A 20,882-nucleotide genomic window follows, 5' to 3' on the forward strand; every position below is an offset into this window, starting at 1 on the left:
TCTGGTTTGTGAATTCAGATGCCTGGGTGTTGCACTGGGAGCCCAAGCCTTTTTTTTGCCCAGTTTTTAAAAAAATGCATTTGGGGGGCACCAAATAGTCAACTGGCAAAAGTCAGGATCGCACTAATGAGCCCTCCTAAACCCTCCTGACAAGAGAGAGAAATGAGGGTCGGGGAGCTTAGGGCATTTTGAAAAATGCCCTTTTTGTGCTCCCAGTTTAGCACAAGGGCTGTTAACAGGCTGCCACACGCTGCCCATGGTGCATTGTGTTGCACGTAGCCCTCTTGAGAAGACCATGGTGCAGAGCATGTCTGCCTGCTCGAGAGGAATACCAATCACATGGTTAATGCGCCCTGAGCCTTTGCTGACAGCAAGAAATGCGCACACTCAGGAGAAAAGGACCCACTTCTCACAGCTAATCACTAAAAATTGGTCACTGGCTTGTTTTCTCCTTTTCTTAAACAAGAGCCCTTTCCCAGCATTCTGTGCTTTCCAAATGGGGCAAAATGAGGTGGGGCTGGGAAAGGGGCTACATTTAGTGGGGAACATTGGGCTGCCTGCTTGGTCCCAGGATCTCAGAGTGGGAAGCGAGGGTCCTCAGGGGTCCTCAAACCCAATGTCCACATTTATTGGAAGGGGGGAACCAAAGGTCAGACAAGTCGTTTGTATTGAGATCATAAAGGTATAACCAATGGGAAGAGATGAAGTCGATGAGACTTACAACACCTACTCTGTAACTAACACAAAGTAGGAGGTGATTAAGTACCCTAAGAAATGTACAAAGTCCTGTGAAAACTCAGGGAGGACAAAGATTAAGCTACTTCCCTTCTAAGGCCTGCAGTTTACCTCATCTGTCAAATGGAGCATGTTGAACTAAGGCCAAGGCCTTGTCTACCATATCACCCTATTGATGATCAGCAAGGATCCTTTACTTTGACAATGTATGATTCTGTGATAAGTACTATCTCTTATACACAAAAAGAGTGCAGTAGGTCCTGAGCGATCACAGAATAATAGAATTGGAAAGTATTTCAACGACTGATGGGGTAAAATCCAGATTACTGAGGAAGATATGACATCATCCCAGGATAGCTTCACAAGCAAAAGCAAAGAGCTAATAATATTCAAGGATAGCACGATTATTAAGTCTGCAGTGGATGGAAAGCTGGGAAGGACTTTGTGTGACAGAAAGAGGATCCAGTAAAGTTGAATGGGCTGCTGAATCCAAGAAGATGAAGTTCTGAAGAGGTAAATGTAAAGTCCTACACTCGGGTTCAAAAACTCAATAGTACAAGTCAGCATAGGGGAAATATGTCTGGAAAACAGTTTCTTTTGGGGGAAAAATTGAGAGATTTTTGTGGATAAGCTAATAAGAGTACTCAATAAGTACTCAAAAAGAGTAAATAGTGTGAAAGAGTAGACAAAAAAGTTTATCTGATTTTAGGCTATATCAACGGTTGGGATGAGAGGGATAACAAATCTACTGTACTCTGCTCTGGCCAGGCTCTAACTAGAATACTATATTCAGTTCTGGGCCCAACCTTTTAAGAAGGTCATGGATAAGCTAGGGAGCATCTATAGGACATCAAACAGGATGAGAAGGAAAGGACCTCAAGGTTATATCATATGATGAGTGGCCAAAGGACCTGAGGATGGTTAACCTGGAGCAGGAAAGACTTAATTAAATAAGGGGCCATAGTGGCTGTCAGATGGAAAAAGATTAGGCTTATTCTACTTGGACTCAAAGGGCAGAACAAGTTATAATAGGTGGGAGTTGCAGAGAGGTCTATTTCATAAATAGATCCTAACAATTAGAGCTGTCCAAAAGTGGAATGGTATTTTTCAGGAAGGAATTATCTTACTTATCACTAATCTTCAAAAAGTTTTTAAAGGGACTCTGTCAAGGGGATAATACAATGTAGGCTGAAATAGGTGTCCTTTGAGGTCCCTACTAGCTGTAACATATGGTGACCCCACTATAGGGAAAGTATGGGATCTGGAGAGCCTTCATGCAAGATAGGTCAAATCTCACTTGGGCCTTAAAGGAAGGGTAACGCTTTAGCAGATTCAATTGGTTGTAGAGGCATTTTGCCTGGAAAGCAAAGGACTGTGTTCAGGAACATTTAGTTTGGCTAAAGAACAGAGTCAGAACCAAGTGGGGCCAAGAAGGATCTTAAAGTTGAAGCACACCTCAGACTTCACAGGTAAAGCCCGTTCAGTGACCTTATCATGGTTATGTTAACTGTGACACTGCCTAAAAATAAGATTTATTTTTACTGAGGCACTTGTGATTAAGTGACTTGCCCAGGGTCACACAGCTAGGAAGTGTTAAGTGTCTGAGGCTAGACTTGAACTCGGGTCCTCCTGACTTCAAGGCTGGTGCTCTATCCATTGTGCCACCTAATTGCCCTAAGATTTCTTTCAATAGTTGTTTATTTATTTAGGAAAATCTAGAAAAGCATCATTAAATTAAAAAAAAGTAAATGTTCCTTTCCCTGAAATATTCTTGTACCTCCATTTTTGATGGCTCGAGACCCCTGACAATGGCCTGGATCTCTCTGGACATGGAAAATAGGAGGTGTGATGAACAGAAGTGTGAAGTGGTAGTTGGAAAGGTAGATTGGAATCAGCTCAAAAAGAATTTTGAACACCAGGCTAAGGAGTCTACACTTTGTTTGGAAGTCAATGGGGAGGCATTGAAGGATTTTAAGCAGGGATTATTTTGTTTTTAACCAGGATTAGGATGGATGGGGGGAAAGGACGCATTAGAAGGCTATTATCTTCTTTAGTCACTGCTTCAGTTTTGAAGGAGAAAGAACACTTGAAATATTTCTGAGACACTTCTTCTGGTTTTATAGAGTGCCTTGAGCACCTTAGGAAGCAGAGCAAATAGCTGTTGCATAATAATTATAGTGGTTCGAAAGTACTCACGACAAGAGCTAATTTATATAAAAGTTATATAGCAAAAATCCCTTCCCCAAATTGTAGATGAATTGGGAAGCCTCAGTCATGGAGACTGGGGTGATCAGAATAACTGAATTGGAGCCATGAGCAGCAGGGGTACTGATTTTAAGAAGAACCTCAGGCTGGGAGACAAGGACCGGAATAGAAGACCAACTCCTCAAAGGGCTACCGCAGGGGCAGGGCCGGAAGTTCTGAAGGGGCTGCTCATGTACCAAAATCCATGGCAGAATTGGGAGGAGTAGCAAAAACTGTAAAGAAAATGGATTGATTGGGTAATTGCTGAACAAACTGGGGGGAGATATATATTGGGAAATCACTGTGATGTAAACAACACAAAGCATCAGTGAGATATTAAAATAGAAACTTAAAAATTGTGCAAAAACAAGCAGCAACTCTGCAGAGAGGAGGGACTATTTAGAGATGTTATAGATGAACCAATGGTAGAGATTGTGTAGAAGGAAAAATAGAATTCTGGGTAATTCCAAGGGCCAACCCAGAACTGCCAGCAGGGAATATCCAACTTGCATCCCGAGCCACACAGCCAAAAGGAGCTTTGTTGTCCCACTGCCACCTTTTACTTCATATTTCTTTCCTTTCCACCCATAACTGCTCAATCCATGAGGGAAATGAGGCTGCTAAAAGGGAGCATCGAGGATGAAAACAGTGACCGACAAGTATCAGAAATTGCTCTACTGAGTATGAGTTTGCCGGGGACCTAGGATCACAGGCTGGAGGTGCTGGAGAAGAAGGCTATGTGAGAACCTATAGAATGAGAGGCATGTGACACATCAAAAGAGCAGGATCATTTTGAAAGCTAGCAAGGTAGTGAGGCAACTAGGACACAGATAAGTTCTGGCCTTGGGTCAGGAAGACCTGAGTTTGAATCCTATATCAGATACCCACTAGCTGTGTGACCCTGGGCAAGTCACTTCACCCTGTCTGCCTCAGTTTCCTCAACTATAAAATGCCCCTGCCTCCCAGGATTGTCTTGAGGCTCAAATCAGAACATATATATATATATATACACACACACACACACACACACACACACACACATATATATATATATATGCAAACCTTAAAGTGTTATTTATATATGTGCTAGCTAATATAACTAGTAGTAGGAGTAGACTCCCCATCCCTTTCAGGAGTGGGAGGGACAGAGTAAGGATTATGAGAAAACTCTAGGAATATCAGAGAAATACCTGCCAAAGACCAGTCATGGGAGAAGACATTGGCAGTGCCCCTCCGACGAGAGAGTGTAGCAATGTGGAGGCCCTGGATCTGCCTGGGACTTACTAATATGATCCTTTTCTCTATTGGAGGTGTTGACAGGAGGCAGGGAGCACTGCCCTGATAAAGCATTCAGACTTAGTGAATTACAGATGTTGAAAACACAGGAAGGAGGAGAGGAGAAAGGCTGCCTCAGGAGGCCCTTTGGGAAGAGCAAATGTGTGAAGCCGTGTGCCCCCTTAACAAAGCAGAAGATTAGGACTGGCAGCAAGATTGACGCCTGACAGTGAGCAGCTCTTTGGAGAGTTTCAATACTCTGCCTCGGATCTTCCTATTTCTTGGAGTAAACGCACCCAAACTATAATGCATGTTTTCCTTTTGGGTCACATGAAGACTATGCCATGTGGGGATGAGAATCTTAATGGGGATGAGACATGAGCTATATTTGGAGAGTTTCCTTGAGCTAAAAATGCTTTCATTCATTAAAACTTCTGGGTGGGGGCAAGATCTGAGCTCAAGTTGTGATAGATTTATGAAATACTATATGCAGACGACTCTCACTACCTCGTGAGTCAGGCCATTCCACTTTTAAATAACTCTAATTGCTTAAGGAAGTTTCTCCTTATACCAAGCCAAAATCTGCCTTTCCATCGCTCCTACATCTTTCCTCTGAGATCAAGAAAAAAAAAGCCAGAGGCACGTTTACCTATAACATCGCCACAGCTTGGATGTAAAGGAGGAAATTTCAACGATGCATCAGCAAGTCTCAGAATGGTGGTGGTGGGGGGGTTATGTTTACAACCACGGCCTCCAGAACAACTTCCCTACCCCTTCCCTTTGCTGTGAGTCAGACGAGCGGTTGAAGTGTGCCACGGGCTTCCTGGATCCAAATATCCTTACCAGGTAGATGGGCATACTCGATAATGATAATGCGAGTGCAAGTAGCAAAAATCGATGGGCCTGGGGTCACATCTCTGCACTGTTGTGGCATGACCTTAGCCAAGTACCTGTGCCTTCTGGGGCCTGCATTTCTTCCTCTGTAAAATGAGGGGGACCGAGGCGAGCCAGAGTTCTTTTTTAGGTCATGGCCCCCCCTTTGGCGGTCTTGTGAAGTCTACAGACTCCCTTCTAAGAATCATGTTTTTTATATAACTGAAGGAAGTTTGAAATTTCAGCTAAAGTTTAGTGAAAATAAAGATGTGGCTTTTTCCCCCTGTTCAGGTTTAGACCCCCTGCATTAAGAATTCCTGGACTTGAGGTTTTCTAAGAGCTCTTCCAACAATCTATGATCCTATGCTGAAAGGAGACAACAACCAATGGAGGATATGTAGATGATAGTTTCCAATGCCTGACCCAGAGTCAGTGATTAATAAATATTTTTTCATTCATTCAAGAATTATACTACTGGAATCAGGAGCAGCAGAAAAGGAAGAATGGATTTAAATATACAAATCCTAATCTTATTTCTCTTGAAGAAGTACATATTATACTAATGATGTTTACTTTATATGGAATAATATTTACATAGTTTCTATGGAGAATAGAAGCTATATAAATACCCATTATTATTAGTAGTAGTATAATTACTACTATTATTTGGCATATATGTGGGATAAAGTTCAGTGAGAAGCTGAGTAATGTATAAAAAGGTTGAAATCATTTAAAATAAGTATCTTTCTAATTTTCCATACTCAACAAATATTTAGGTCTGAGACACCACTTAGGCAAGATGGCAGCTGGCTCAGGGGAAACCGGAATTCTAGCTTAGTTCCATGGCCTCAATTAGATATTATTTTATGCCTCAGTTTTCTAAAGAAGAAATCGGGAATAGAATGGACAGAGAGAGAGAGAGAGAGAGAGAGAGAGAGAGAGAGAGAGAGAGAGAAGCCATTACAAAGATCACGTAATCCAGTTTGCAAATTAACACTCGACTATTTTCTAAGAACCATTCAGTGTGGAATGTTGGGTACAGAATGGAAAGTACCGAATTTGATTGCTTGACTATGTAAGAATCCCCCAGCCAAGGGCAGGCTGTTCAAGCATATTGGTAGGAAGGTACATTCAGATACTTACTTGAAGGACTTGAGTCAAGACAGCTTTTGTTTTCTCCTTTTGACCTAAAAATGTACTTGATTTTAGTAGTCTAAAATCTGAGGAGAAAAGAGAGTATTTGTATAAAACCAACTCCTTGGAAGGCAACATCATGCAGAAGAAGGGACAGGGGCCTTAAATTCAAACAAACCCTAGCTTTCCCATTTACTTGTATATGAGTCTAGGCAGGTCACTTAACTTAACCCTGGGCTTCACATTCCATTCTGCTTTAAATCTAGAAGCAATAAAAACTAGGATTACCCCAATCGGATCTTTAAACTGATCAGAATCGTTGCACTGGGGAAATGGTCAGTTCCAATTACATTAGTGGCTTCAATAACTGAAATGGGTTACTGATCATCTGCTTAGCTATGGGCTATTTTGAGAGCCAATAAAATCAATTTTATAGCCATACACAGACACTTCCAGAGGCTCTGTTACAGCATAATTCCTGGGAGAAACCTAAAACTCTATTCTAAATTGTGTGACGACAGGGACAGGAGATCTCAAGATACACCTCAGACCTTTGAAGACGTGTAGACAAAGCTAGTCAGGATGCGGTGAGAGGTTTAAAGACTCTTGAGAGTCCCTTAGACGGCAAAGAGATCAAATCGGTCAATACTTTAAAAAAGTAATTCAGGCTCTTCACTGCCCTTCTGAGTTCATCCTTTGGGTCTGAAGACCCAAGGAAATATGAATGGAAGTAGCCATGAACCAGTCATCTTCCCCATCTATAGAAGAGCAGAGAACCACTTTTTCCACCTCTTTCATTGTTTTGTTATCATTCATTAGTTCATTTATTATGTTTGCTTCTTTGGGACTCCATGGACCATGGCACACTAGGCCCTTTTATCTACTATATCCCAAAGTCTGTCCAAACTCATGGCGCTTCCGTGATAGTATCTATCCATCTTGTCCTCTGCTATCCCTTTTCCTTTTGCCTCCAGTCTTTCCTAACATCAGGGTCTTATCCAATAGGTCCTGTCTTCTCATCATATGTCCAAAGTATTAAATTTCAGCTTCAGTATTTGACCTCCCAGTGAATAGCCTGAATTAATTTTTTTAAGTATTAACTGATTTGATCTCCTTGCTGTCCAAGGGACTCTCAAAAGTCTTCTCCAGCAGCACCACAATTAAAGAACATTGACCCCGTGGTGCTCAGCTTTCCTTCCAGTCCAAATCTCACAGCCACATGTCACTACCAGAAAAAAACCACAGCTTTCACTATATGAAGCTTTGTCGGCAAGGTGCCATCTCTGCTTTTTCGTATGCTGTCCAGATTTGCCAAAGCTTTCCTTCCAAGGAGCAAGTGTCTTAATTTCATGGTTACGGTCATCATCTGTAGTGATCTTTGAGCTTGAGAATGTAAAATATGACACTGTTTCCATTTCTTCTCTCTCTATTTGCTGGGAAGTGATGGGACCGGTTGCTAAATCTGATTTAGCGATTGCTAAATCTGTCAAGGTAAGCCAGATGGCAGGCTAAGATGCCATCTAGTCCGACACCCTCACATATTATTAAGTGACTTGCTCAGATCACACTCGACTTAGTGGAAGAGATAGGATTGGACCCCAGGTTCACTGGTTCCACTGTATTCAAAGATCATATGATCCTAGATGTAGAGCTGGAAGGGACCTTCAAGACCAATGAGTCCAAACCTCTCATTTTACAGATGAGGAAACTGAGGTCCAGAAAGCTTGAGTGGCTTGCCAGGGTAAGAGAGAATTAAATCCATGAATCATACAGGACTTTAAAAAGTTCAAATGGTAGAAATAACACATCTATGAAATGATCCTAGAACTTAATAAAGCAAGACTCAATGCTGGATGGGAAGCTCCTCGAGACAAAGAATGGCGTCTCCTACTGCTTTCATATTCAATTCTCTTTCTAATTCCATACAGTGTGTTGAAATAACGAGGCCCATCCCTTTGTGGAACACATCATATTTTTCAATATGCTTTCATGAAGACACTCTTTTGCCCCCCTCCCCCCCTCAAGTAGGTATTCAAATGCTGGTATTGATGGACTTGATTCACTGGCACATTGAAATCACAGAGTACAATTCACCTGTACTCTGATATTTGAAAAGGTTTAGAGTCTCAATCTGATAGTGGAAGGAAAGGGCAAGAAGGCTGTCCATTCAGTCCTTCATTTAACATGTATTCACCAAATGATCACTATATGTTCCACGTCCCATAGATGGGAGGGATGGAAGGTCCAAGAAGAAGTAGCTGGCTCTAGGAAAGGTCTATTTCTCAGCCACCCAAACTGCCAAGCTTGCATAAAATGCGAGACTTTCCAAATTAAGCTCCACTTTAAATAATATAATCCCCCTTCCATGAACTGGCTAGTGTGTCTGCAACATTGTCGTCAACTAAACCTAGAATAAACATACATTCATCATATATTTTTACCCAAGCCAGTGTCTGAACAGTTAATGGCTTTCAGGCAAGGCAACGTGGATAGTTTCTCTCTCTCTCTCTCTCTCTCTCTCTCTCTGTCTTTCTCTCTCTCTCTAAGTCACTTGGTGTCATGTCAGATTTATAAATGTGTCTGTTGGGAAAGATTCACAGTCAAAGCCACATTTTCCCATGAGGGTCCGACATTTCCATTTGGAGACATCTTAGTCGGCTGACTATGGTAATATTTTCAAAATTGCTCTTCGGTCCTTTGTTAGCAGCTACAGTGAATCTGAAGGCATTCGTAGTTGAGAGCTGTTGGGGCATCTGGCTGAACGGAGCTCAGCTCTGGAGAAATGCTACTTCGACAGTTGGCCATAAATAACCTGGCAAGTGTCCCTCTTTTCATGATTCATTAGGGATATTTGCACCTCAATAGGAGAGAGGGAAGGCCTTGGGACTGGAGTTGTGGTAGGGAAGGTTAGGGGAAGGGTAACTGCCTATTGAGTGGGACCGATTTGCTGAAGTTCTGTGGGCATAACTGTACTTTGGGCCCCCTATTTTTAATTGGGATAATCACAGTCACTACCATCTCAGGAAATCAGAAGAGCACTTTTAAGACCTTTCCCCTAGTAGAGTCTAAGCAAAGCCAAGCTAGTGGTGATTCGACTTATTCGATCAGTCAATAAACATTTACCAAGTGCTTACTAAGTGCCAGTCGCTTTGCCATGCTGGGGTGGGGTGTGTAAGAGTAAACAGGGAAAGGCAAAAACAGGCCCTGCCCTCAAGGAGGTCACATTCTAACGTGGAGACTACGTGCGAAAAGCTATGGAGGAACAAGATATAGACAGGAGATGGATTAGTTTTTCTTTGTATCTCCCTTAGGTCCCAGATTGGAAGATGTTCAAAAACAGTTTATTGTCATAGACATAAAATCAGAGAATTTCAGCTGTCCTCTGGTCCATGCTGTACTTCTCCTACAAAGGTTCCCCTTGAAGACCTCCACTGAGGAAAAACTTACTGCTTCTGGAGGAGGCCCCATCAAAGTTGGAACAGCTCTCTCTAATTGTTAGTTTGTCCCAAAGAGCTTGAATGGACCTTTCTGTTCCACCTACTGCTCTTCATAAATGCTGTTGACTGACTCTCCTTAGTTATATCTTTTGGGGGGTCAAACAGAAGAACTTAATTACTTAATAGCCATGCAAATCTGTTTGTTACAAAGGTTTTATTTGTCTATTTTCCTTGTAAAGTTGGAGAAAGGGGGAGAGAGGAAAAATAGATGATCCTTATTTAATTAATAAAAATAAATAATTAAAATTAAAAAAGAAAAGAAAAATTGAAAAATGAAAAACCTACAGAGATTTGATAAACTAAAACATGTATATTCTTTTATTTTTATCTATCCATCCATTTCTCTCTCTAAATATAAATATAAAATCTGATGTATATCTATCTATCTATGGGGAGAGAGAGAGAGAGAGAGAGAGAGAGAGAGAGAGAGAGAGTCTGTGTGTGAATGACAGATATCAATCCCTGTTTTCCACTCCCTCATCCCTCCCCCAAGACTCTATCTGGGGCATCTCACCTATCTACATGGTTCCTCTAGTCATCCTAATCCCCCCTCTCCTATACACACTTCATCTGCTTACGGAACTTCTGGGGATATCCCTGGCTATGAGGCCCAGAACAGAATACAACACAACAAATGGGGTCTGAGCAAAGGACAGTGGGACCTTAACCTCCCTGGAGCAGTTTCCTATGTGTCCATCAATACTATTATGAAAGCATATAACCTTTTTGGTTCCTTTTCACTTATCATTTAACAAAGGAGGGAACTGAGGCACAGAGAGGCAAAGAGATTTACCCGACAGATGGTATGTTGGTGCCAGGGCAGCAGGATCAGGATCAGGAAGAGGTAGGCAGTGGGTTCCTGGGTTCTTTGCACATATCACAAACTGAATTTCTGGAGTCGGGCAGTAGACAGAGCCCTCCCGTGGCTTCTTTGCCTTTCCTTTCCATTCAAGACAATCCCTCTTTGGAGTGGAAGAAGGGCAGCGACTGAGTCCCAGAGCCAGAGATTGTATTCTTTTGGGAGGAATGAGCCTCTTTTCACGTAAAGGCTTTTGTCATTAAGGAAGGAGGGTAGACGAGCATATGTACTTGGTGATATGTTAACAGAACCGCTTCTTCCTGGAATATTTGTTAACATTTTCCATGAGGCATTAATAGCTTTTTAAACATTCCCCTAATTGGAATTTCATTCATTGCCTGGCTTTCTGGCCTTTGTGAGCTGCTCATATATTTGTTGAAGTATTCAGAGGGGGAAATATCTTCCCAACCTCCATTTTCTCTGATATGACAAATTAGCTACATTTTCATTCAGTTTGTTTTATGAGTACACGGAGTTTAAACACAAACTATCCAGATTACATGGATTAATTAGATGCTTTATTAAAAAAAAAACACAACCCACAACCCAGGAAAATGAGTTGCAGAGTATAATATAAAACACAGCAGGCTTTGACTCTCTGCCTGGAAGCAGTTTCCAAAAAAATCATAATTAAGGGAGAATGAGCAGTACACTGTATTCTACACATAAATCAGAGATATTAAAGGCAAATATTTGCTTTTGGATTATGATGAACTCAGATTTATCTATCAAATGGACCTGAGATGTTAATTGAGATAAATATGGACGCCAATCAATCACCCTCAGAGCTCACTCAGCCGTAGCCATACATAAAACAGAGATGTAGCCACCTCAGCCTTGCATATGAAGCAGAGAGGCTAAGTTTGGGCTTGGTTTTCTCCAAGGCTTCTCTAAGCTCCCCTTAATATCACCAGGAACTTAGAGGGAATCTTCCGAACCTATGATGTAATCCATTTCTAGGCAGATTAGAACTCGAGATTTTAAATTCACAAGCAGGGGAACCTTTGCCCTAAGGTCTCTGTATCTCAGTGGAGCTGAGGGCTTATGTGCTTGCTCCTTGGGAAGGTACGCTTCCTTCCCACAGCGGCCAATGTCCGCGGCCGGCCCACTTCCACATGGGCCGGCTGCCATCGCCGTGGCATCACCTTCTTCCCTTCCAACTCCTCCGACAAGGAAGGCCTGAATTCTCTGAAGGATGCCCGCCTCCTTTCCCAATGCAATAGAATCCAAGTTCACAATGCTTTCCTCCCTCAACTGGATTTGCCCGAGGTGCCAGGATTGCTAGTTCCAGCTCCATCTGTTCCAGTTGTGCCCCGAGAAAGGGAAAACAACAAAAGCAAAGGTTGAAAATGCATCTCCTATGACTCTGTTGACAAAGCAAATAGTAATCACCCAACCAATGGGAAGGTTCGAGGTTGGCCCTCTTCAAAGGAGTTGAGGGCATCCTTGACTATAGGAACCCGAGGAGGTTAAGACTTGCCAAAGGTGTCTATCTGAGCCTCGGGAGAAAGCAAGTTATGTACACATATGTCCGTAAGCCCTCTCACATAAGCAAGCTGAGAAAACAGGAGTTATTTCTGGCAAAAAACAGAGGGAGCTTTAGCAGCTTTGCAAAGTCTTTATCGATATGATCCCTGAACATCAACTTTTAGCAGACTAAATAGAGAAGGTTTTGAGATGAGCAACGGTGATGGCAGAATCGCAACACAAGAGTTCAGATGAATAGTGTCAGTTCTTGTATCTATAGCATTTTAAAGTTTATAAAATACTTGCCTTACAAGTCTGTGGGGTGGGAGGTACAACCATTACTATGCCCATTTTACAGGTAAGAAAACTGAGTCTTAGAGACTTCTACAGGATCATCAAACTAGTAACTGTCATACCCGGAACTCTGATTCGGGTCTCTTGAATCATGCTTGGTATTGTGTCTGCTGTATATACTGTATTGATTCTCTGGTGAATGGAGGTCCCCAGCTCACTTTAAAAGGCGTTGTTCCAAAAACTCAGCAGAATACATGATCTGTTTCGACAGTGGACTGAAGTGAGAAAATAGAAGACCGGCATGGTTCCTGCTGGTATATCCCACCATCAGGCACTGAAGGAGAAGAAAGGAAGAGAAGACAAAAGAGGAAAAGGGAAGAAGAAAAGAAGAAAGAAAAGGGAAAGGAGGAAGAGAAAGAAAGGAGAGAAAGAGAAGAGGTAGAGGACAGGAAGGAGGAAGCGCAAGAGCAAGATGAAGAGTTGGAGGAAGAGGAAAAGAAGAAAGCTACAGGGAAAAGAAAAGTGCCAGAAGGAAAAGTATGGAAGGAGGACAGAATGCTCCTGAGGGGTTGGCAGATGGGCAGGAGTGAGGGAGCCAAAAGAAACACCAAACCTGGCATTCCGCTCCTCTTACCCTGTCAGCTCAAGCGCTCATCTTCCACAAAATCCAATTTGAATAGCAGGGATCATAAAGGGAGGAGAGGGGAGTCTAGGGAGGGGGAAAGAAAGTAAGAGGGCAGGGGAGAGAAACACAAGCCTTGAGGGAGTTCTGGAAGATTCACAGCTGAGGGAGAAACTGGTTCTCCATTTATCACAGACTTGCCATTCTACTGGGTTGACAGCTAGATCCAAGGACAGCCACCATGTGATGAGTGTTTGGCAACTTAGAGGCTGCAGATTAGGAGCAGAGAGAGGTATGCAGGTGTGCCAGTTATTTGCAGCAGGAGATTGGGCTAGCATTTTCCTAAGGACATTCGGAAGGGCCAGAGAGTACTAAGAAGGGGCTGCTCCACAGGATGTAGTCAAGGCAGAGTCTGATGGGTACGTGAAAACAAGAAGACTTGGTGTGGAGAGCTTAGCACAGTGCCTGGCACATCAGGTACATGTAGTAGGTGCTTAATAAATGCTTATCAATCGAGGGAAGGAACAGAGTGGTGAAAAGTGGCAGCGATTCTGAGGGAGCTGGACAAGTGCTTGTGGGGGAAGAGATCAGGAAAAATGAGAGATATTGGAAGATGTGGAGAGAGTTCTGTTGTGGGCACGTCATCAATGTGATGTGGGTGGGGGCAGCTGGGCTTCACACAGGCTTCCATCAGTCTGAATTTGTGGCTTGGGAGCCCCCAATCAGTGCTGAAGCTGGGATACCAAGCAGACCTTTCTGGGAAAGAGGCAGCAGAGCAGAGTGGCTACAATAGTTCTGAGGATCGGAGTCCAAATCCTTCCTTCCTTATTTGGTAGTTGCATGACTGGGGGGAGGGTGCTTTCCTTATCTGTACCAGTGAAGGTACTAGTGTCTGTAGTTCTTTACCTCTCTGGGTTTCTGTGGGGCTCAGATGAGATCATGGATCTCCACGGCCCCCTGGCCCTCTAACTCAACCCCTTCATTTTGTAGCTAGGGAAATGGAGACTAGGAACTGTGGGAGTTGTTCAAGTTCCCCAAAGTTGTAAGTGGCAAAGGTGAACTTTGAACCCAGTTCTGGGATTCCAAATCCATGGCTCTTGCCACATTTCCCACGCTAGCTGACAGATGGTGAATGAGAAGGGATGGGCAAATCTTAGGCCTGGCATGCTATTGCTGCTCAGTGGAGCTCACCCCCACTTTCCTTCCTGAGAGCCGAGGCAAAGCCGGGCACTCACAACTCAGGCAGGCTAACGGGGTTTTGCAAACAAACCACCCTTGACCTTTCCCTGTCCATACCCAGCCCACCGATGGGCCAGCACGTGAGCAGAACAAACACCACACACAGAGCAGAGAGGGCTCTAGCTCGCCTCTCCCCTGTCTGCAGCTTTGCCCTTTTCTGCTTGCTGAAAGCTCACCCGGGTCCAAATCGAATCAAAGTGCCAGCTTCCACCCATCCAAACAGCCATAGCCCGATCATTTCCTTGCCTTCTCTTTAAACTTTCACACATGCCACCAGTCCATGAGGTACGGTGGAGCATCCTTAGCCGTTCCCTTCCCCTTCTGAATTTCAGCACTGTGACACTCCCAGAGGAACTGGTTCCTCAGAGGGTGGCCAAAGACTCACCTTTCACCTTCCTTTGGTTTGGGGCCCTTCTGAGCCCCATTCTCCCCACTCTGCTGACCAAACCGGGAAAGTATCAGGGACATCAAGGCAGATTTTATGACCTCGGGTGGGAGGTAATTGACCTGAGCTATCCTGGGTGCCACCTGGGGTGGTCACTTGCCTTCTATCTATAAAATGGGTTCCCTAGATACCTACAATTCTATGGCAGCACCCTACTCGTGTCAACTCTTTAGAGTCCATTATTAGGTCCAAGATATCTATCCATCCCCCGTGTCTTCCCTCCTGGGTACCAGGGGCAGAGGCAGTGACTGGCGGTAGTACCCAAGATGGCAGGAGGGCACACCAGTGCTTTCTACCGGCTTCTGGTGTCCACCTTGCCAGCCCAGCCTGGGGTGACCACAACCAAGGATTATTTCTTGTTTGTGAGGCCAGTAAATATTACCAAAGCTCATTCGCAAGATTCACGCAACTGTCTCCAAGGGGATTAAAATATAAATAGCAACTTATAACCATGATAATAAATAGATGGCACTAAACAAATTGTTTATCAGCCATCTTCCAGATCACTCGGTACGTCTGCTTGTCTTTCTCTAATATGCCTATCACTTACCCTAGGCACGCGCTCATTCAGCAAAGGCAGAGGGATGGAGTAGAAAGGCTGTTGGAACTGATCTAAAAATAAGTGAACAAGTACAAGAAAACAAGTCGGGCCCCAAAGTCCACCGTTTACAAAAACAACAAGGCCAACACTCAAATGGGGCTTTGGCCCAACTGGGAAATCGGGCTTTGCTGAGCTTCAGTTTTCTCATCTGTAAAATGGGTACAGTCCTTATCTCAAGCCTCGACCTTGAGCTACCAGGAACTCGGCAATTAGAGGAGTCGGGAATATTCAGTGGTGCTTCCATTTCTCCTTGGCATCCTCAGACTTCTGCTCAAGTCCTGTTGTATCCTCCAGTATTTCTGGGTCTCCCGTCACTGACCGATCAAGCTGTCATTCAACATCAAGTCCACCAGTGAAAGAAGCCAGAGCATCTGAGTGATGTGGGTAGAAATCAGTGACTGTGAGCCACGGTCTTAAGTAGTGGGAGCCCCAGCTCCTCTATGACTCTGGGTGTTGAGGCAGTAGATCAAAGGAGCCAACCTTCTGGGCCCACTGCTGATCAGGCTGCCCATTGCACAACCGAGTCTCTTGGAGGGGGAGACAGAGTCAAGTCACATAGGCTCACGGAACAATGTGGCCCATGGCTCAGGGATTCACCTCAGAATCCACAACTGTGTTCATGGATGAACAAATCAGGACTGGAGTTGAGTGAATGAATTTCCAAACTCTTTTTGTTTCTCTTCCTTATTATCACCGGTCCTACTCTTTGTTGGGATGTGGGGGAATGCTTCTCAAGGCTTAACCAAATGGGGTTGGACTGGGGATGAGGGAAGAGGAGGCACGGAGGAGACAGGAATAACCATTTATGTTTCTAGAGTACTTGAAAGATTTCAGCGTGCTCTTCTTCCATTTTCTTTCTAGCTCCTCACAATACTCCAGGGAACTTAACGCTTTCATTATTCCAATTTTCCAGTTGAGGAAAGTGAGACAGACCAAGATCTATGGGAGCATGGGCAAATTACTTAACCCCACACTGTCTTACTTTCCTCAACTGGAAACTGGGAATAATAATAGCACCTAACTCACAGGGTTCTTTTTAGGATCAAATAAGATGATATTTATAAAGCACTTAGCATAGTTCCTGGCACAATAGCTACTACATAAATTCCCTTGGTTGCCTTCCTTCCTTCCTTCCTTCCTTCCTCCCTCCCTCCCTCCCTCCTTCCTCCCTCCCTTCCTTCCTTCCTTCCTTCCTTCCTTCCTTCCTTCCTTCCTTCCTTCCTTCCTTCCTTCCTTCCTTCCTTCCTTCCTTCCTCCTTCATTCTTCCTTTGTCTTCCTTCCTTCTTTTTTCTTTCTCTTTCATTCTTTTTTCCTCCCTCCCTCCCTTTCCTTCTTCCCTTTCTTATTTTCCTTCCCTTTCTTTCTTTCCTTCCTTTCCTTCCTTCCTCCTTTCTTCACAGGAATCACACAACAAAAATTTACTCAATTGAAGAAGGTTGGTCTGTTTTTTGCTGTCCTCTTAATAAGGCTTCACTCTTGGGATATTTCTAGGGAGAATCTAGGAAGACCCAACCATAAGAGGCTAATCACCTCCAGTACCTCTGACCCCTCTATTCACTATCATATGCTTCCTAATTATCAGTAATACTCCTGTAATTTGCTCCTCAAACCCCTTTCAGGGAAGTATGCATCTTTGAACATCAGAAATCATCAGTCAAGTCCTTTCTCATTTCACACCGGAGGAAAATGAAGGCAGGAGAACGGAAGTTCCAGAGCAGGTGATTGGGAGATTTAAGCCTCAAGCCAGCTAGCTCTCCTGCCTCTGGTGAAGACCGCATCTTCCCAGTCCACTGCCTTCTTCTTTGAGAAAAGGGAATGGGAATGATGCCCACAGGTCCCAAGTCTTTTTTCCACCACCACAAGAGTATGGTGAGATTCAATGAGATGTTTCCTGGCCCACCACAAGGGCAGAGTAATCTGGAGATGGGTATGAGATGAGAGGGTTTTTTGCTCCTTTTGTGACTTCTTTCAGCTTAATTATTACCGCAACATGCCTATTTGGAGCACTCTGATAAAGATTTTTTTGAAGATTTTCTACTCTAATGTCAACAAACCTTCCAAACCCAGTTTTGAAGCAACATCTCTGATCCTATTTGGTCACTGACGATCAGGGCTGTTGCTGACTAATTGCTAATAACAGGGTTGGATGATGAGCCCTCTTCCTTTTTTTTTCTTTCAGCTACAAAAGGCTGCTGGGTCCCTGTTCTCAATGGTGAGGGAGGGAAATCTTGCAGTCTTCAGAGGTACAGGCCGGGCACAAGTATGGCACCTTGTTCGAGCATGCAGGCTTGCAGATGGTACATACCTTTTGACTTCATCACTTTTGGATACTTCTGATCTATGCTGGGATGACTGATAGAAAGCCTTCCGGTGCCAACTGGACCTTTTGTTATCCTTAATGATGGTTTGATAAGGTGTATGATCATTTATGTACCCATGTACCTACCTTATTTTTCTTTTTTAAAGATGTAGCATGGATGAGTGGAAAGAGGCCTGAAGCTGGAGTTCAAAGACCTGGGTTGAAATCCTGACTGTGCCATTGGCTAACCGTGCGATCTTGGACAAGTAAGTCTCTTGCCTCCTGGGTTCCATAGTTCCTCGTGTGAAAGGTAATGGGATCAGACGAGGTGATCTTTAAGGTCTCCCCAGCCTGAGGTCCCATAGCAATGCAAACTATAAAACATTGTCTTATTAGAATACAGTTCTTTAAAGAGCAGTCGTTTTCATCTCAATTAAGCCAATGTGTTTGTGCAAGGGTCACATGCTACTCCTGTTTAACTCTAAATCGGTTTCAAAAATAAAAGGTAAATTATCCTCAGTAAAAGGCTGGCCTAGACGCAATGTGAGGAGGAACGGAGGTCTCAGCTCTAGTCACTATGTTTGTCAATCAAAAGGTGATCCAAAGCTAGGCAGACTTATATGAAGTGACACCAAGTAAAATAAGCAGAACTAGGAAAACAATATACCCAGCGATTACCGTAATGAAAACCAAAGTAAAGCTGAAGGCTATGAAATCATAATGATCAGCCTTGGCTTTGCAAAAAAAGGTAAAGAAATATACCTCTCTCCTTTCCTTGGCCAAGCGGCGGTCTATGAAGGTAAAATAGTACACATACTGGCAGGCCTAGTGGTTGCATTGGTATGTTTTGCTTAAATGTTTTTCTTTCTCACAACAAGGCTCACTGGGTTGGGGCAAATGGATGGCATAGCTTTAAAGAGATAAGCATTCAAAATATAAGGTACTAAACTTTTATAAGGGAATAATAAGAGACACTGTATGTGGGCTCATTGACTTGTAGGATTATTTAATCCAACTCCTTCGATTTCACGTGAGCAAACTGGGACCGGGAGAAGTAAAGGCACTTACCAAAGTCCACACAGCATGAGAGTGGCAGAGCCAGGATTCAAATTCGGGTTCGGTGATTCTAGGTTCAGAGTTCTTTCATAAGACATCGTTCAGATACCGTCTGCTCCTACTTGTTTCTCATGGAATCATTTTTATTGTTCAGTCATTTGTCAGTCATGTCTGACTCTTTATGACCCCATTTGGGGTTTTCTTGGCAAAGGTGCTGGTGTGGTTAGCCATTTCCTTCTCCTGCTCATTTTACAGATGAGGAAACTGAGGCAAACAGGGTGAAGTGACTTGTCCAGGATCATACAGCTAATCAGTGTCTGAGCTGGATTTGAATTCAGAAAGAAGTATCTTCGTTCTCCAGACTCAATCCACTGTAGTGCCACCTAGCTGCCCTCCTGGAAACATACACAATTCTATTTTTTGATTGTCTTAGACTGTAAGTTGCAGAAGGACAACTAGGTGATGCAGTGGACAGAGTGTCAGGCTTAGGGCCAGGAAGATATGAGTCTAAATCTAGCTCAGACACTTATGAGCTGTGTGACCCTACACAAGTCACTTTACTCCTATTTGCCTCAGTTCCTCATCTGTAGAATGGGGATATATTGGAGAAGGAAATGGCAAATCACTCCTGTAGCTTTGCCAAGAAAATTGCCCATGGGTCAGATAGAGTTGGACATAACTGAACAACTACATATAAAGAGGAAGAAGAAGAAGAAGAAGGAAGTGTGTGTGTATGTGTCTGCACATACATATATATACAATACATATATATGTATATACACATACATATATATAACATATATGTGTGTATACCTAAATATATCTCCCTAATTCCACAACACTGTGCTCAGCACACAGCTGATACTCATTAAATGTATAAAATAAATTACATGGAGGTGTCATTCCCAGTACACCCTACCAGTCTGTAAGCTTGAAGGCTGTGGCCATGTCTTATTTGTCTATCTCCAACTCCGGCTGGAACAGAGATTGTTCTATACGCAGCAGACATTTCATTCATTTATTGAACAAATGAAGCAATTACAAGTAACCGTGGATCAAGAAATGATTCTCCATTATGAGGAAAAGTCTTCTGGTGCTGCAGAATGGCTGTGAGTCATGGAATACTGGAATACCACAGTGTTCCAAGAATTAACGTGGTGGGCACCCGAAGGAGAGGCACACGACAGGAACCAGTCGTCTCAACTATGGCAGTGACAGATTACCAGAAAGAAGGAATAACACAAAGGAACACAAAGAAGGAAGCACAAAGGATGCCACGAGGGAAAAAAGAGGAGCAGGAAAGCTAGCCACTCAATGGACGCCCCTTTGCCCTTTGGTCACCACACCATATCAAGTGATCATGAGAAAGGCTCTTGGTACATCAGGTGGACCTTCTGTGAAGGATTTATCTGTGAGCATAGATAAGGATGAGAAATCATAGATCTGGTTGTGATCTGCGTCATGAAAACTAGTCTCAGTATTGAGTTCACAGATCCCTCAAAGAAGAAGAGCTGAGATTGTGATGCTTCTAAGGAAGACTTGCAACCTGGCAACTGGACCTGATGGTACTTCTTGAGTAGAAATTTCCTTTCAGGAGGAGGCAGGTATTTTATTTTGTTGCTTTGGTGTATGTGTGTGGGGGAAAGTCAGTGTAGTCTGGCTGCCCAGCTCCCAACCCATTTTTGAGACATCAACTTGTTCATTTTCTACCTCTTTTATCTATGAAAAAGAACCTTCCCACTGGGGGAAGAGATCTCTCACTTCACAGCTGGTGAACGCCATCTGCCACTTGTGGAGTCAAACCCTACCTGACTGAGATCCCCAGGAACTTCCACAAACAGCATCTACACCCTAGGTTTTTTCTATAAATCGCATGTCTCTTGCCAAAAGAGAAAGAACAAAAAAGCCCACAGCCCAAGCCCGAGACCTAGAATACTTGCTCTTGCTACATAACCAGCCAACTTCCTTTATCAGATACGTGTTAGAATTGGGTAGCTATGATGTTATAAAATCCCTACTCACTATTAGCGGGAGCTTTGCATACAGTTTTAGAACCAAGTGAATCCGATCTTAAATTTTAATTTCTCTAATGTTTAAGAACTTATGAAAATGACTGGATTGGCTAGAGTGTGAATGATTTCCTTGTAAGAATCAAGTCTTGAGCCTTGGCACCCAACATCACCTTTTCCCAGCATTCTGAGATGTCATTTTCTTAATGAAGTTCCATTCAATTATTCAACA

This window comes from Antechinus flavipes, chromosome X, assembly GCF_016432865.1.
Source record: "Antechinus flavipes isolate AdamAnt ecotype Samford, QLD, Australia chromosome X, AdamAnt_v2, whole genome shotgun sequence".
NCBI classification, from domain to species: domain Eukaryota; kingdom Metazoa; phylum Chordata; class Mammalia; order Dasyuromorphia; family Dasyuridae; genus Antechinus; species Antechinus flavipes.